Source organism: Drosophila navojoa, chromosome X (assembly GCF_054131105.1).
Source record: "Drosophila navojoa isolate 15081-1374.11 chromosome X, UAZ_NAV_1.0, whole genome shotgun sequence".
NCBI lineage: Eukaryota > Metazoa > Arthropoda > Insecta > Diptera > Drosophilidae > Drosophila > Drosophila navojoa.
In genome coordinates this window covers 14,974,001-14,980,000 of record NC_142895.1, presented here as the reverse complement: position 1 = coordinate 14,980,000, position 6,000 = coordinate 14,974,001, and the positions used below count along the sequence as shown (strand labels likewise).

Below are 6,000 nucleotides of genomic sequence, written 5' to 3'. Positions count from 1 at the left end.
AAAAAAATAAATTAAATTAAATATAATAACATCATAACATTAAATTTTATTTTGCATTGCATCGTTAGATTACCGTTATGTATTAATTTATTTAATATATTATGATTATATTTATTTACTTATATATTTTTAGTATTAATATTTCTACTTATGATTGCATTTTTTGTTTATTAAATTAAATTTTTATTTTTTGTTTGATTAATTAACATATTTTTATATATTACTTATTTATTTAATTATTTTATTTATGTATGTATGTATTTTTTAAACCATTATGAAGCTAGTGTTTTTTTTATTTGTATAAATTTTGCTGCTGTTATTTATCATTCATTATTTATATACGAAAATATGTTTGAAGCTCTTAGCTGCATTGTCATTGCACTCAGCTGTAAACCACACACATACATGCATTCATACACTCATACATACATGTATGCACAATTCATGCACACTCGCACACATTCACACATGAATCAACACCATAAGAAAGCTCCACTGTATATGCCTGCATACACCAATGCACACACACTCACACTTACGTGCTCATAAATGTACGTGTGTATGTGAATAAGTTGAGCCACTTAGCGAATTGGCAGCCAGACATATTTTTAGCTATAGCCCAAAAGTAAAAAGCAAACGCAGCCAAAAGGCGACCACAACAACAGAAACAGCAACAAGAACAACACAAACAGCTGGGCATAGAGGACAGAGAATATGAAGAAATGGAAGCAGCAGACGCTGCGCTGCCGCCCACTGAGCATAAAAATTCATTAATAAAAACAACAGCAAAAATTAAACAGATGCCATCAGCTCTCTCTCTTTCTCTATCGCTCGCTTGCTCCCTCTTTGAGTGCGGTCCATCGCTCCCCTCACACACACACACACATGTAGATGCTTAACTATACACACACGCACACACACACATAGACACACATTCTTGTTTCTTCTTTTGCTTTTCCTGTTGACTTCCCTCTGCATTAAACAACAACAACAACAAGAGCGCAGCACAGCTGCTCTCACACAAATTTTTACATATGTATGTATGATGTATGTGTGCCAGTGTGTGTGTGTGCATATGTGTTATAATGTTCGCATGCTGCTCAAGCCAATAGCAACTAGCAACAACAACAACAACATGAGGCGCAAGAACATATTGATAAAGGCAACATTGACGAAGGTCCCATGGTCTGCCTTAGCCCATTCTTCTTCTTCTTCTTCATCTTCTACGTTCTGTTCCCCATATTTTCTGGCATTGTCTGCCGCATTTTATTTTCGCCGCAAAGTTTGCATTATGAACGTGTAGAATTTTGCGTGCTGTTGTCTTGTCTGCCGAATGTAGCTCAAGGCTAACACGCACTGTGTTCCGTCGTCGTCGTCGTTGTTGTTGTTGTTGTTCTTGTTGTTGCTATGTCTTATGTAGTTTTGCCCAATGCCCCAAAGAGGTTAGCATATGGTATGCCCAACTAGCACAACATTTAAACACCGTTAACCCTACATGCATTTAAATATACCATTATTTTTGCTCAGCGATCGTTGCAATGGGGAAATTTCATGCACGCAAAAGTTCCCAAGCATTGCCAATCAGCTTTCAGTTTTCCAATTGGAACTGTGTCACTGCCCGAAATCCAGACGTTTTTATAGATTTCAAATACATTTGATCTAAAAATAACTTAAAAAAAAAAAAAATAAAAAGCATTTGCGATCAGTGACAGAACAGAGGCAATTTAAATGGAAAATAAATAACGTGAAAGATAAATCTCTAAGGCATGAATAATGGGTTCACTGTAGCTTATGCTTGTTAAGCGTGGACTGAACTATCCGTAACGCAAATGTATATGTTTATATATACTTGTCTGTGGTTAGCAGTCGCCATTTTGTATTTTCATACCAACCGGAACTTTTCACGGTTCACAAAATTGTTTTCATTTTTTATTTCATTTTATTTGATCTCATTTTATGTTGTCGCTTTTTTTCTTCTGCGGATTACGTTGGTAATTTCGCTCAACGCCAAGCAACTTGGCCCGAAAATTGGCCAGAAAACATTTGCAGCTATTTATGTAAATTCTTGACCTACATTGCCCTCAACTACACGAGCCAAGTGACCAAGTGTAATAATATAAGATAATAAAACTGGGATGACATGCAGATACTTGTAATACAATGCAAATGTCTCAACAAAACCAACGAAACTTTAAATAATAAATTTCAACTTGGCAACAAGTTTATCAAGCGAATCACGTTGGGGGGAAAACTATAAAATGTTTTCCTTTTTTCTTTCGTCACTGGCAAAAGTTTTTGGTATTTTAAGCGAAGAGCGCACTGAATTTGTATTGCGTTAGGTTTGATCGATTTTTATCGATTTGTTTTGCATTGAATTCGATTAAATTTGCTATTAATTTAATTTAAAAAAACGACTAAATTATTTTATAAATTAAACATAACTGTTGATTATTTAAATGATGAACTCACTAGGTATTAATTATAATATAATATAAATATTAATTATAAATTATATATAATAAAAAATAAATAAATAAATAAAATAAAAAATAAATATAGTAAGAAAAACTTTTATTATTATTATTTTTTATTTATTTATATAACATATCTCTTTTTGGCAAGTATAATCTGATTAGGAACTTAATGGGCAATATATAATTTAAAAAAAAAGTATTTTTAATTCCATATTATTCCTTTTGCTACTTTATTGATTTATCGATTACAAAACGCTATCAATTTTTAATCTATTTCTCAAATAATTCTGCATACGTCGAGCGCTTCTTTAGCTGGTTATGCCCCAATTCTGCAGTTGCCACAGATATGAACAAGCAGAGAGAAGAAGAAGAAGCAGCACACTGCAAAGATAAAAATACGCACATACATTTCGTATCTAGCAGATACATAAACAGATATGTATATATGTACATACCTATACATAAATATGTAGGAATATCTGTCTCTGTGTTTGTGTGTGTGTGTGTGTGCGTGTGTAAGGCGGCAATTTAATTTCATTATTACGCAAAAGATAAAAAATAATATGAATAGAACCTAAAGAAAAACCAGAAGAAACAGAACAAAAAATAAATAAAAAGGAAAGAGAATGCTCGTTGGCTAAAAAAGTGAAAGCTTTTGAATTTCTGCCCAGCCGCAGCTCGACCCGCACCCTCTACCCTTCCCCCGGCTGCCGCTGCTGCCTGCCCACCCTCTCACCCATAACCAGACGTACCTCTTGGCCACTCAGCTCATCTCGTCTGCGCTCATCTCTTGCTACACACACATATATATATTTGTCTGTATGTTTGTGTATTATTTTCCCTGTTTTACTTATGGAAATTTAATTTTGGTTTCCCATTTTCATGCATCGCAGCAGCGAAACTTGCGAAAAATTTTAATTTCTGTTAAGTTTTGCTATCTCACATTTTGTGGCTTTCTCTGTTTGCGTTATGGCATCGTTTACTAGAGCTCAAATGATAATCATCGAAAGTCCAAACGGAGTGAGCGAGAGAGAGAGAGAGAGCGAGATAGAGAGAGGAAGGCAAGGTGCGGCGGCGGCTTCTGTTGTCTTGGCCACAAAGGAAATCATTTCATTGTGAACCGCAACTAAGCAGCTCCATTACCATTTCCCCATCTCTGCCGTTGAGTTGCCATTTCCACTTCCACTTCCACTCTCATTGCGATTCCCCTTCCCCTTCCCCCTCCCCGTTCACACAGCGAGCGACTCTCTTCATTCACATTCAGCTCGCAATTTGTTAAGTCGTCTGGCAAATTTATGACATTTATTGAAATCCTTTTTGTGTTCGCATTTAACGCTGCACCAGCCCCACACTTCTCTCCTGCACCCCCTCCCCTCGTTAAACACCGCCCGCGCAATTGTCTGGCGTAACCGCAATTAGTTGAAAATTTCCCGGCTATGCCACAAAAATATAAAAAAAAAAAAAACAAAAAACAAATAACCAAAGCAATGGAAAAAACCAAAAAAAAAAAAAAAAAAAAAAAACCTGTTGAATATTTCAGCATAAAAGCCGAAATGCATTTTCCATTTTCCATTTTCCATTTTGCCATTAGCTAAGAGAATTTCATAGGAATTTCTATAGAAACTTATTAGGAATGCATTTGGCAATTTTATTAAATATGCAAATGTATTATCATTGATATCAGCATTAAAATTTCCATGTAAGCTTATCTTAAATAAATATTTTATTTATTTTTATTTTTATATTTTCAAAGGAATTTCTTTGTACAATTAATTTCAGTTGAATATTTTTATTTACTGAAAATAAATTGAAATTACTTACTTCAATTACATCTACATACATATGTTTATATATTTCTATAAGTTTTGCTGCTTATTAAAAAAAAAAAAACTGTGCAGGGTATATTGGATTTATTGTAATGTTTGTAACAGGAAGATATGATTTACATTAAAATTGATTTATGTCGAATTGAACATGAACGAACATGAGTCAATCGAACTTTAATGCCTGAGAGTTCCATCTAAAAAATATCTACCAGTCGAGCATACCCCACATTGGAGCACTTTAAGTCTTTGTTTAAGCTAATTAAATTGATTTTCTTTGAAAGTTCCTCACAAATAATTCTTACGAAAAACTCTGCAGTGCATGAAAAGCTTGCCCAAACATACATATATATATTCCAAGAAAAAAAAATACATATATATATATTACAAAGAAAACAAACAAAATTATATATAATTAGCAAATTCAATTTAATTCAATTAAAATATGAATTTGCTTTCACAGTGTGAATTGGAATCCCTCGAATTTGGTGTAAATTTAATAAAACGTGAAATATGTGAAATGTGCAAAATTGAAAATGCAATGAAACAAAGTAGAAAATATTGCGACACGTGCAACATTTAAATAGAGTTTACGCAAGCTTAAATTTGTGTATTAATAGAGCAATTGTATTTTGCAGACATACATAAAAAAAAAAGAAGACAGAAACCAACAAAAAGGGCAAATAAAAGCAATCAATATGGAGGGCAGAAACAGAAGTGTGCATATATTATATTTTATACCCAATTTATCATATCCATTCGCAATGAAGATTCCATTTGTGTTGGCCAGAGCGATGCCCAATTGCTGTTGCTGTCTCTCTTTTCGACTGTTTGTTGTTGTTGTCGTTGTTGTTGTATATTTTCCTTTTTATATTCGCATTCAGGCATTGAATGAGAAAATAAAGAACGAAATGAAGCAAATGTGTTAAGCGGGCCAAATGTGTTGTTAACTCAATTATGCGTATACAAGCGCATGTTCGTTATCAAATATTTTTCTATAGCACTTCTCTCTCTCTCTCTCTCTCTCTCTCTCTCTCTCTCTCTCTCTCTCTCAATTTCTCTCTCTCTATATGCGTGCCTTAATCAAATAAGCATGCAACAATTGGGTTATTCTATGCCATTTGCTAATACATCGAATTGGTGAAAGTCTTTGAGAGATAAAATATTTCAATTTGTATTTTAGATTTGTTATATTTGACACATTCATTCTAGTTTATATGGAGCTTTGCCGCCTTGATTCCCTGCTTTCGCATATTATAAATAAATCAAACACTCGAGATTTTCCCTGATAATCGCTCAATTGAATGGAATTTCATTCGATTCGCTTGCTCTTTGGCTAAAATGTGTAAGCCAAGCTTTCGTTTGCTAGGCCTTGGCAATTGTACTATTGCTCTGTCAATTCTCGGAATGGAATACATAAAAGTACTTGAAAATTTCCATGAAAATCGCGGTTGAAAAGCGATATTTCAAGCTGCTTGCTGTATAGCTAAAAATTATCGTATGCCTATTTCTACTATTATTTATCTGCCATTTTTTGGATAGAGACACACTAAAAATGCCTTTAATATAATTCTTTGGAATGCGAATCGCATAGAAAGGCGATATTTGCTAAAATTATCAATATATTAAATGATATACAGTTAGAATTATGCTTATGCCATACTTGTTTGCTAGTATGAGAATCGCATGGAAAGGCTATATTT

General features: G+C 33.6%; 1 protein-coding gene across 1 annotated transcript in view; it reads left to right on the top strand.

Annotated features, from left to right (window-relative positions):
• Neto (Neuropilin and tolloid-like) overlaps positions 1-6,000 on the top strand; it is a 107,324-nt gene that overhangs the window by 880 nt on the left and 100,444 nt on the right. The gene's annotated exons all lie outside the window — the stretch shown is intronic.